At 45.3% G+C, this 13,433-nt stretch overlaps 1 protein-coding gene across 1 annotated transcript in view; it reads right to left on the bottom strand.

The window, feature by feature from the left end:
• The window catches only part of LOC138300996 (glutamate receptor U1-like), a 229,767-nt gene extending 216,826 nt beyond the window's left edge, over positions 1-12,941 (bottom strand). Inside the window, exon 1 of the mRNA XM_069240982.1 lies at positions 12,173-12,941. The gene's annotated coding sequence lies outside the window, so the exon portion shown is untranslated. The remainder of the gene's footprint in view (positions 1-12,172) is intronic.
• Positions 12,942-13,433: the final 492 nt, after the last annotated feature.

A 13,433-nucleotide genomic window follows, 5' to 3' on the forward strand; every position in this document is an offset into this window, starting at 1 on the left:
TTGTGCTAACATATACACTGTTATATTCAAACACATTGACTATTATCCCTCAACACATTCAACACTGTAAATAAATACAGCCAATATTATATGTTAACACATAAACCATGATATGTTCACACCATCAACATAATAGGCCAACATGTCCACCCTCCTACACTAACGCACACACTGACGTATGTCCACACAAACATCATACACAATACTCTATCATATGCCGAAATAAGCCACATCATACATAAACACAACTAATTGTACACCAACATAACGACCATCAGATACTCACACAATTACTACCATAAGTCCACAAAACTTACATCATGTGATAGGACACCAACCATCATAATCCCCACTGTTAACATCAAAAATCCACACACTCACCTTCAAATGCACTATTATTGAGCATCATCATATGTCTACAAAAACTCAATATCATACATATGCCAACAGACAAAAGCAAAAACAATAAAGTGTCTTAAAAGAACTAAAATTGAAATGGACTTAAGGTTGACTATAATATCAGCAATGGCTTTGTATTAAAAACTAACAAATCATGAAATTCATGAGTTAAATTGATAGCTTGAACATGTGTGACAACGCTTTGACAGCACTTCATGTTGGTTGACAATCTGTCATTGCTCGTAGTAATTTTATGAGGTAAGAAGTATTCCATTTTGTCTACAGCTAAGCCCTGCAACCAACCCCACGTTGGTTGCCAAAGCCCACTGTGCATGACCTTTGGCCATGAACACCTGGGGGAGGCTGGGGGTGCTGCACATAGACTACAGTGGGTTGTCCACATTCTCTGGCCTTCAGTCAGGCCCTGTGGCTAACCTGCATAAAAAATATTTTCTCCTGTATAGGTTATTCATAGATCCTGCTATTCAGCCATGCTCTTCAGCCATAGTGCCATGGACAGATGACCCATGCAACGCATAGAATTTGCATGTGCACAGAAACAGTTTGGCACAGGCCTTGGCCTTTGACCGTGACAGGCAGTAAACTGCTGTGAGCAGCCAACCCGCTCTGCACACTGCCCTTAGGAACCAACTGTAGACATGAAGCAGAGTGGACTAGGAGGAATCAAGCTGAGCACGGGCTTCATCAGGTCTCACATAGTTATTCTTCTAACCACCAGCCTGTCTGATTCCAACCAGTAAGAGTTTCAGTCCTCTGAAATGTACAGCAGCTTTGCCTGCTGAACATTAAAGGGTGCAGTTGAGATAGCGTGGATAGGTGAAGTATAAGCTTTTGCCCTTAAAATGAAGGGATTTCCCCCTTCATGAAGCTAAGTCAAGTTTTCTAACGTCACCCAAGGTGGAGTTTGGTTTCACCTGGCCCTCTTCTCTGCTGCCAGATGTCCCATCCAGGACTGATGAAGCTTCATACTGCAATTAATTGTGCCGTCATTTTGCCGTACTGGACTGCCCTAGTCTGCACTTGCAGTGAGACAACATGGTTGCAGCTGCTCAGCAGTCACTTCTCATTTCATGCTGCTGCATGTCCTGCCCTGGGACTCCTGGCAGTAGCAAATGGGATGTACGTGGTGCCACTATGGCAAATGGTAAAGCCGGTGAGCGACATTTGTGGTCACTGGCAAAATTCGCTACCACACTGAGCTTCTTTTTTGCCACTCCTCCGTTTTAAGCGTAACTAGGTTCACACTCTGCGAATATGCTAAATCTTAAATAAAAAGTGAATAGTTTTGAATTGTTAAACATCGAAACAGCACATTCTCTGATGTGGAGCAGGATTGTCTAATGGTGAAGAAAGGGCTGAGCCTTGCCACAATTTCAGAATATTAACATTAGGCATATTTACATAAAATTATCCGGAATGGAAACCACTTCATAGTATGTGGTTTGTGTGCGTATCCTAAAAATCTGTCTTGGATCCAGTCCTCATGAACTGACACTGGACAACTCTGGCGTTACGATTTTTCAAGCGCCGAAAATGGAGTAAATTTGTTGCTATAAAAGAAGCGGAGGAAGCATATTTCACTCCTACTACCATAATACATAAAGGGCCATATTTATACTTTTTGACGCAAAACTGCGCTAACGCAGTTTTGCGCCAAAAAAATTAGCGCCGGCTAACGCCATTCTGAAGCGGCATGCGGGCGCCGTATTTATTGAATGGCGTTAGCCGGCGTTAGCCGACCGGCGCTGCCTGGTGTGCGTGAAAAAAAAACACGTACACCAGGCAGCGCCGGCGTAGGGATAAATGGCGTTTGGGCGTCCTAAAATGGGGCAAGTCAGGCTGAGGCAAAAAAAACGTCTTAACCCGATTTGCGCCATTTCTTTTTGGCGCCCAACCCCCATTAACATGACTCCTGTCTTAGCAAAGACAGGAGTCATGCCCCCTTGCCCAATGGCCATGCCCAGGGGACTTCTGTCCCCTGGGCATGGTCATTGGGCATAGTGGCATGTAGGGGGGCACAAATCAGGCCCCCCTATGCCAAAAAAAAAAGAAAAAAAAATACTTACCACAACTTACCTTTTATTCCCTGGGGTGGGTCCCTCCATCCTTGGGTGTCCTCCTGGGGTGGGCAAGGGTGGCAGGGGGTGTCCCTGGGGGCTTGGGAGGGCACCTCTGGGCTCATTCTGAGCCCACAGGTCCCTTAACGCCTGCCCTGACCCAGGCGCTAAAATCCGGCGCAAATGCGGGTTTTTTAGTCCCGCCCACTCCCGGGCGTCATTTTTGCCCGGGAGTATAAATACGACGCAATAGCATCGGAGTCATTTTTTTAGACGGGAACGCCTACCTTGCATATCATTAACGCAAGGAAGGTGTTCACGCAAAAAAATGACGCTAACTCCATGAACTTTGGCGCTAGACGCGTCTAACGCCAAAGTATAAATATGGAGTTAGTTTTGCGTCGAATTTGCGTCGAAAAAAATGACGCAAATTCGGCGCAAACGGAGTATAAATATGCCCCAAAGTTTGGAAGCAAAGCAAACACTTTTTACACTAGTTTGCTGTAAATAAAATGAGAAGTGCAACGAACCGATTTCGATCAACTTAACTAATGCGAAGCTACTAAAGATAAGACTGTATTTGAGGAAAGACCTCTGCTTATAAGCAAACATGGTACTAAATGATTTTACTCACTTTTGACTACAGTACAAAATCCTTATTCAACACAGGTTATCAACAAAACATTTTTGCCTGGCTCCTGGTTACCTTGGCAACAAATATGGTGAAAATACCGTTTGCTCTGTTTGTGAACTATAACCAGCTTTACCCTTGCTCTTGTCACATTTTCCTCAATGTTTTCTATTCTGATCAGTCCCATTTAATTTTCGCCTAGACAGCGCATGCACTGTCTCTGCAAGACATTTAGGGGCATATTTATGAAAGGTGGCGCTGCACCTTATGCATCGCCATTTTTCTTGCTCTCCTTAGGGCCTCCCTAACGTCACCTTGTGTGCACCGTATTTAATATATGGTGCACCATGAGGGTAGTTAGGGAACTAGTGTCAGAATTATTTACTCTAGTTCGCCACTTTGCAGGATTAGCATGAAACATTCTGACGCTAATCTTGCAAAGCAGCCAGACGCCCATTGTAAACAATGGGAGCCTCCTTTTAACGCCTGTTCTGAGCAGGCGTTAAAAGTGTGTAAAAAATGGCGCAAAGAAATCTCTAAGATTTTATGTGCCATTTTTTCGGCTCCTCCAATGGGGGAACACCCCCTTTGCCTTTGCAGGCATAATGTAGACCAATGGCTTACAAAGTGGTGCAATGCATGCTTTGCGCCACTTTGTAAATATGACATTTTTGGCCATCTAACACCACATTAGCGTAAAAAAATAAAGCAAATGTGTCATTGGAGTGGCGCTAGGCCCTTTTAAATCTGGGCCTTAGTTTACTTACAGTAGGGCTTACAGCCCACCGATAGCTTACCATTTGTTGGCTTCAGCATTGCACTCTTTTTCTTCATTCTTCTTTTTTTGGCATGCCTAGTTATGTCCTCTTCTTGCGTGTGTCTTACCCCTGAAGAAGGGACAAAGTTTGTGTGTACTTCCATGGCTCCCATTTTTGGAGCTACTTTTTTGGGTGGTTCAAACACTCTATATGAGTCCTTGAGTTTTCAGTCTGTTTCTTATATCCCTGTCTATGTAGTTCCTATTCCTCCCGCCCAATCCCTGCATGTTGCTTCTTTTCCCACTAACCCCCACCCAACAGTATAAGAAAAGCAGCTCATCTATGATGGCAAATAGAACTGTCTTGGTTGCACTGAACACACCTATCCTTGCATTGTAAAGTTTGACTGTGATTCTGTATGACTTCCAAATAAAGAACGATGCAACATTATTTATTGTCTATCAAATATAATTTACTGTGTAAACATTGATTCTGCTGTGTTGTTCTCCTTTGTTGAAAATACAGTGCTCACCAATGAAGCGCCTCTGTGAAACGTTGACATAAACCATGAGAGTGGCTTCTCTTCAGAGATTAAGGACCTCTTGGAACTTTAACTGAAGCTCTTACGTGGGCCTTTGACTGCATTCCTCTAGTTCACTGCACTCTATGCCACTACACTCTATGCTCTACACTCTATGACACTGCACACTGCTTGCCTCTGCACCACTACTCTATACACCACTGCATTCTACTCAAAGCAACTGCACTCTATGCCTATATACTCTAATCTGCACCACTCTACTGCACCACAGCACTCTATACCACTCTACCCTACTCTGCACCACTCTACTCTATGGCACTCCACTCTATACTTCTCTACTTTACTCTGCACCACTCCACTCTATGCCACTACACTGTATGCTAGTCTACTGTGTGCCACCCTACACTCTAAGCCATTCTACTCTGTATCACTACACTCAACACCATTACAGTCTATGCCACTGCATTCTACAGCACTCTACTGTATTCCACTCTACTCTACTTTGCACCATTGTATTCTATGCCACTTAACTCTTCGCCATTGCACTCCTCACTACTCCACTCTACACCACTGCACTCTATACCACTCTTCTCTATGCCATGCCACTACACTTTATGCCACTGCACTCTACACCACTCTTCTCTACTCTGCACCACTCTACTCTATGGAACTGCATTCTGTGGTCACTCAACTCTATGCCACTGTACTCTATTCTGCACCACTCTACTCTATGCCACTGCACTCTATGCCACCCTACTATACTCTGCATTACTCTACTCTATGCCACCTCACTTTTTGCCACCACACTCTACTCTTCTCTGCACCACTACACTCTATGACACTTTTCTCTGTGCCAGTCTACCCTATGCCACTGTACTCAGCACCACTTGACTCTACGCTACTACACTCCATGGCACTCTATTCAACTTTGCACCACTACATTCTGCACCCCTACGCTCCACGCCACTGCACTCTATGCCATTCCACTTTACGCCACACCACTTTACACTACTGTACTCTACTCTGCAACAATTCACTATACACCACTGCCCTCTACACTACTCCACTCTATGACACTGCACTATATGCCACTGTACTCTATGATGCACCACTCCACCCTATTCCACTGCACTCTACACCACTCTACTCTACTCTACTCTGCACCACTCTATGCCACTGCACTAGATACAGGTGCATGCTATGGCCACCTTACTCTACGCCACTCTACTCTACTCGTTACTACTCTACTCTACGCCACTCTAATCTACTCAGCCCCTCTCTACTCTGTGCCACTTCACTTTGCCACTCTATTGTACTCTGTGCCACTCCACTTGTCTCTGCACCACTGCTTTCTACACAACTACACTCTATGCTATCCCACTCTAAGCCACTGCATTCTACACCACTCTACTCATCTCAGCATCACTGCTCTCTACACCACTGCACTCTATGCCACTCCACTCAAAGCAACTGCACTCAATGCCACTCTACTCTAATCTGCACCACTCTACTACACCACTGCACTCTATGCCACTCTACTCTATTCTGCTTCACTCTACTGTAGGCCAGTCTACTCCACTCTGCACCTCTCTACACTACCACTATACTCTACGCCACTCCACTATAATATGTATCCTGTACTCTATGCAGTGCACTCTTCGCTACTCCACTCTACACCACCCCACTCTATGCCACTGCACTCTACACCACTCTACTCTGTGCCACTCTATGCCATTGCACTCTGCATCACTCCACTCTATGCCAGTGCACTTTAAGTCACTCGACTCTACTCTGCACCACTACACTCTATGCCACTCTACTCTACTTTTTACCACTGCACTCTATGCCACTGCATCCTACACCAATGCACTCTACACAACTGCACTCTATGCAACTCTACTTTATGCTGCACCACTGCACTCTGTGCAACTGCATTCTATGGCCACTGCACTCTGTGCCACTCTATTCTACTCTGCGGCACTCTACTCTATGCAACTCCATTCTACACCACTCTACTATACTCTGCTCCACTCTACTCTATTCCACTTCCCTCTTTGCCACCCCACAGTACTCTACTCTGCACCACTCCACTCTATGCCACTGCACTCTACCCCACTGTTCTCTGTACCACTCTACTCTAGGCAACTAGTCTGCACCACCCCACTCTATTCTTTTGCAGTCTATGCCACTGCAATGTATGCCATTCTACTCTACACCACTAACACTCTGCACCATTACACTCTATGCCACTGCATTCCACGAAACTGCACTCTACACCACTATACTCAATGCCACTCTACTCTGCACCACTGCATTCTATGGCACTGCACTCTACACCGCTCAGCTCTATGGACCTGCCTCTATGCTCTTCTACTTTATGTTGTGCCACTACACTCTATGCTACTGCATTCTACCAGTTGCAGCTGCCACTCAGCGGGGTGGTGGGGCGAGGCAGGACATGGTGGGGGGTGGAACAAAAATGTAAAAATTAAAGAAAATGCTTACCTTCGGGGGAGACGCATTTGTCTTTCATACATCCTCGTCCTCTTCCCGGCTGCACACAGCCTCCCAGCCAATCACAATGCTGCTGTCACTGGCATGACAGAAGCGTCGTGATTGGTCTGAGTGGCCAGCTTTGCCGTTCAGACTAGGAGTGAGAGCCTGTGCATGTTCTCCACTAGCCTGTGCAATACAGCCAGGTAAATAACATGCAAAGTGTGTATGTCTGTTTGGCCGACCCATTACAGCCGGCCAAACAGACATGCGCACTTTGTGTTGCAAAATCCCTCCTACAGCCATCCTCAGGCCCCCTCCTTCCAGCCCAGCCCTGTCCCACCCCTTACTCCCAGGAAAAATAAAATGACAATAACATAGCATTATTATCATTTTATTTTTACTTTCCCCACAATCCAGTGGGGTGCCGCCCCTGCATTCTACACCACTCTTCTCTACTGTGCACTACTCTAGGCCACTGCACTCTATGCAACTGCACTCTATGGCCACTGCACTCTATGCCCACTCTACTCTACAATGTACTTTATGCCACTCTACTCTTTGCCACTTTACTCTATGCCAATGCTCTCTGTAAAACTGCACTCCAAGCCACTCTACTTTGCATCACTCTAATCTAAGCCAGTGCACCATATGTCACTGTACTCTAAACCACTGCACTGTGTGCCACTCTTCTCTACTCTGCACCACACCACTCTACACCACTGCACTCTATGCCACTGCCCTTTACTGTTCTCTGCACCACCCTCCCTAATTCCACTGACCCCTATACCACAACACTTTATGCCTCTGCACTGTACTCTGCACCACTCTTCTCTACGTTTCTGCACTGTACGTTATTGCACTCTACGCCACTGCACTCTATGCCACTGTATTTTATGCCACTGCATTCTATGCCACTACATTCTATGTCACTCTACTCTGCACCGCTACACTCTATGCCACTGCACTCTTCTCTACACCATTCTACTTTATGGCACTGCACACTATACACAACACTCTATGGCAGTCCACTCTACTCTGTGCAGCTCCACTCTACACCACTGTATACCACTCCAGTGTATTCCACTCCACTCCACTGTACGCCACTCTATGCCACTCCACTCTGTGCCACTCCACTTTACACCATTCCATTTCACAAAGTGATACTCTACACTACTTTACCTCACTCCTATCCACACAAGGCCACTCTACTATATGTCACTCCATGCCACTCTACTTCACTCCACTCCACTCTATGCACTCTATGCCACTCCAAGCCACTCTGTACCTTTCCACTGCACTCCAAACCACTCTACGCCATGCCACTCCTCTCTATTCTTCTCCCCTCAGCTCCGCTCCAGTCTACGCCACTCCACACCAATCTACCCCACCCCACTATATACCACTCTTCTCTACTCTATACACACCAATCTACCCCACCCCACTATACACCACTCTTCTCTACTCTATACCACTCCACTCTTTGCCACTGCAGTCTACGTCACTCTACTCTACTCTCTACCTCTCTACTCAACTCCAGTTCACTCTGCTCTCCTCTATGCTACGCCACTCATCTCCTTGCCTCTCCACTCTACACCACTGCACTCCACTGTACATCACTCTATGCCACTCCGCTCTACTCTACACCACTCTTCTCGACGCCTCTCCACTCTATGCCACTCCACTCTACGCCAATCCATTCTACGCCACTCTATGCCATTTCACTCTACAATACTCTAGTCTATTCAACTCAACTATACTTTCCTCTCCTCCATCCTGCACCACTTCACTTTATCCCACTTCACTCTATGTCAGTCCAAGCCACTCTACTCCACTCTACTCTACACCATTAAACCCCACACCACTGCATTCTACGAGACTCTACTCCTCTACACACTCTCTACTTCACACTATGCCACTCTACACCACTCTGCTGTATGCACTGAACTCTTCTGTAAAACTTGGCTAAAAGACATTGCAAAGCCAACAACTCTTGCATCGGCGAAATCTTTTGCCCTTTCCAATGCTGGTTGTTTTTGTCTTCCTTCTCTTTAGAAAAATGTAGTGAAAGTGATACTGATATCAAACTGCCTCTGAATGCCATATCAAAATTCTGCTTTGAGATTGGCTCTAGAGTCATGCATCCACCACCAATGCAAGTAGAAATGCTTGTAATCTAGAGATGGGACATATTTTCTTCCATGCATCAGGCATGTTGTGCGCACGATGCAGTCCTTACAGGCAGGATTGGGAGCACGGACTAAATCTTGGGGAGAGCGAGATGGTGGAAACTGTCAAGCATCTGGCCCCCACTCATGGAAAATGATGCTAGTTCCTCATACATGTGACTGGAAAGGTGAAACTGTCGAAGTAGAAAGTATGGCTTATCTCATCACATATTGAGGAAGGAGAAGGGGTCATAAAATAGGGGTACAGGCCTGGATTGGAATAATAAATCCAAACAATACAGGTTGTTTGGGATAGCTTGCCCACTAGTACCATGGTGTGGTTTCTTAGCACTATAAACAAAGGATACCAGAAGCTCCAAAATCACTGGTGCACATGCTGTGAGTAGGGAGAATAAAAGAAAGGGGTGATGCTGTTCAGACTCAAACCTTTAGAAACAAATCCCTGCAGTAGATGCGTTATCCACTGAATCCTCTTTCTGATTTGAGCGTGAGAGCTGTAGGATAGTAGTGCAGCTGCACGCCATCTCTGGGAGGAGAAGCAGAACTCTGGAGGCTTTTATAACCAGGGTCTGTGCAGCATAAGAGGGTGCTGCCGGTTGCAGTATAACTATTGACCCACATGTGATTCACGTATGGTGAGGAATGAGCCACTTAATTTGTCTTAGTCCCTTTTGACCTCTCCTCCGTTTTGTAATTACCTCTGAGAGCCCGCTAGTGTGTGTCAAGGCCCAATTTACATGCTGTACTTACAGGTCACATATAAGAATTTTTGAATAAGGAAGATTCTTAAGAATGAAATATTATATTTCTGGCAACACTTTCTGGATGATAAGATGGGATGTTCCCGAAATTATATAGAGTTCCGAATACATTTGTAGTGTCATTTTTAAAACTAAAAAGAGCCTGAAAAGGGACGTTAACATGGACTGGAAAGAAAAAGCAAAACTGCAGAAGATAAATCTGTTTCTACCTCTTAGATGGTGGTGCAGAGGCCCCCGGGGTGGAAAGGCTGCTGCCCTGAGCAAGTAGTTTGCCTTCCAAAACCAATATCATGGAGCAACATACACTGGTTGAGCGGTGCAATATAGTAGGACCAGTTCCAACTTTAAAGATGCAGCTTATGGACACCAGGAGTATTCACCTTCTCTCCAAAGAGGGGTCTCCAGCCCTTGCAAGTAATGCTGGTGGACACTGGAGATGGGATATCAGCGCAGGACATTAGGCCGGATGCAGAGGCAGCCTTCAGTTTCAAGTAACATCCCATGACAGTAGGAAGTGTGATGTCGCGCCTTAGGGGTATGTAAATTAAACATTTACAGCTCGACTATGTTAACAGAAGAAAGTGTCCGGGCACCAATGGACCCAGATTCGTAGCCAGAAAGTCTAGGCTTACGTCCCGGAGGCTAGAAGAAATTACATCTTTTTAATTCTTCAACCGTGTACTGGGTTTGCTTATGAGCAATAGCTCCTTTTCGCATACCCCATATTAAGCAAGACATTTACATTTTCAGCGCACAAAAATCCACGTTTAAAAAAAAAAGATATATATTGGAACAAGTGAGGAGGTACACGTTGGCGTCATGATCAAACAAACATTGAACACTTTATTATGAAAAATCAGCTAATTTTCTTATAGGAAACGAGCCCAAGACGGACAGGAGGGCAGCGTGGGTACCAAAATAGCACAGACAGAAATATGTCGCCTGTAGCCATGGGAGCGGTGAACTGAGATGGCTCTTCGCCCTAGCGGTGATTGTATATATTTTATAATGAATCGTAGTCCCGAGGTCCCCAGCGAGGTAAGAATTCAATACATCTGCATTTGAACCAAGTATTCCCGGAAGGAAAGTTTACCAAACTTATTACCCGTGGAGCCAATGCCGCTTTTCAGATTGTGAAATAGACTTTCAGTCTGAAGGCAATGCTCTATTTGAGAATCGCAGGTCTTGTTGGATGTTTTTACTGCGCTTTCAATCCAACATTCGAGGCCGACATCGATCCGTTGGTGAGATCGGGAATATTTATTAGCTAGAACAGCGTCTTCCAGCCTTTGTCTCGGACCACTCATCAATCCGCCGAGCCCCTTAACAAAGGGTAATAAAATGCATGAACTCACACTGTCGAATACCTGCCAGGATTGCGCAAGCACCTACGCCCCCCAGGTCGGCGCTGTACAAACAAACCCTTCAAGGCTTTATTGCGCTACACATCCCTTCAACCTATATTGACAAAATGAAGAAAACCGTAACAAACCATCACGTGCAGTAACGTAAAGAAATGCAGCACAACGTAATAAAAAAGATTTGCAACATAAAGCAATGTTATTTACATATCATAGTGCAATTTAACACACCATCTCATAGCATAAAGTGGCATAAAAGGCACTTTGGGTAACATAACATCGCACAATACACATAATGTAACGTAAGGAATCATGATTTAAAGAGATTGAATGCCCATAGCATAACATACTGCAACCTATCATAACATGTCAGAACAAAAAGGAGCATAACGTAACATCGATTAACATAATGCATACAACGTAATATAACATAACAGAAAGAAATATAACATAAGGAAATATAAACAACACAATATGACGTATTCCAGGGAAATACAATTTAGCACAGCATTTCATGATGTAACGTAACATAACATTGCGCATCATAGCACAGCACAAAATAACATTGCATGTCGTAGAGTGAAGAAAGTAAATGTGACAAAAGACCATATGGTGCAAAGTTAAGTTACATATTGTAATCACATGTAACATAATATACCATAAAAAGATTTTTTTTAAAACTTGTTTTCTTTAAAAAACATCTTTGTAGATTGCGCGTGGGTGCAAATTTGCGCAGGAACCTAGAACAGCCCTGCGAAAACCATCGTTTTTACTCTTTGCACGGCACATGGACTGTGGGAAAAAGAGCGCTAACGGAAGCTTGTAATTTGGACAAAACACTCCGTGGGGTCACATGAAAATAACACCCCAGCAACACACCTCAGAAAGCCACTGTTTACTTCCCCTTCTACGTCCCGTGCACTGCTGAGCGTGGAACAGCGCGCGCACTGGTGCCACTTACCGCCTTGTCCGTCTGGAATGTTGTCCTCACTGTGCACCTCAGCCTCTGAGCGCAGACAGGTTTGCCGCCGCTGGAGCTCTGCAAGAAAACATCTCACAGCCCTTCCCAGATCAGAGGGGTGAGGCCGAGAGGACTGGAGGAGGAGGAGCCACCATGGTCGTATAGATCGGGGTCTCCACTAGGCAGAGGGTGGGGAAAGTGGGGAGGGGGATGCTCTGGCTTTTGTTTGCACTGAGGTTTGCTGGCTGTGGGTCTCCTTCAGACAGATGTAGCCCCAGTCACCCCACCCCTATAATTAGACTCCTAAAGTTATAGGTAATAGTAGCGCCCCCGGTTCCTCTGACGGGGATGTAAATCCCCATTTCAAAGTTACTGCTGCTGCTTCATTTGGGAATTTCATATGGAAACGCGAGGAATTGTCAGTGCTGGCCAATAGTAAGAAGCATTGGCGAGAAAAATACTACTGACGTGGCAATTAGGTGTACGTCGTCGTGAGATCCTTATTTAACTGGGGTTGGAATGGGCCAGGATACTCCTGTGAAGGACTTCAAAGCAAAGGCAGATGCTTTTGCGAAACCATAAAAGTGTAGCGCATGCAACACGAAGTGGAATAGACACCAGTACGGTCCCGATGTAAACATCTGATTCAATGAGGTAGCTAGTACCTGAGAAGGCGTTGCCCCTCCCTACTGTCCTGTTCTTTCAATTGGGAAGTGTTTACCACCGCGTCCTACATTCGAGTGCCGTGTATTTTAGTGAGTTATCTGTCTCTTCAAAGGGCACCCTGATGCTTTTATGAGTCACAATACTCTGAATTACAAAAAACACGCTTTTTAAATCATTTTTTGCGCTTCTTTGAGCCCTGCCAACAACCAGCAGAGGTTGCCATGGTGATTGTTGCAGCCCATCACAGTGACCAATCAGAGCAGGCAGTGATCTGCTCGCAGGGTTCTGTAATCAATACATAAGACATGTCAAAACTGTTATGTGCTTGGTGTAGAGGTGGCTGCAGCAGAAGGCTCGTGCTCATATCTGAGAAGATGTGGCACAAGGAGGGTGGTCAGGCAAAATTAGTTATTTCATTGTTTGGAAGCAGAATATTGCAAGAGCAGGGCTCCAAGAAGTCTTTTTGGAATGTGTGACTCTTTCAATCAATCAATTTATTTGTAAATCGCGCTACATACCCGTGAGGGTTTCAACACGCCGGGGGAGGGGGGGAGTGCTGCTACTGCTCGAAGAGCCAAGTCTTGAGTAGTTTTCT

The sequence above is a fragment of the Pleurodeles waltl genome, chromosome 6 (genome assembly GCF_031143425.1).
Source record: "Pleurodeles waltl isolate 20211129_DDA chromosome 6, aPleWal1.hap1.20221129, whole genome shotgun sequence".
NCBI classification, from domain to species: domain Eukaryota; kingdom Metazoa; phylum Chordata; class Amphibia; order Caudata; family Salamandridae; genus Pleurodeles; species Pleurodeles waltl.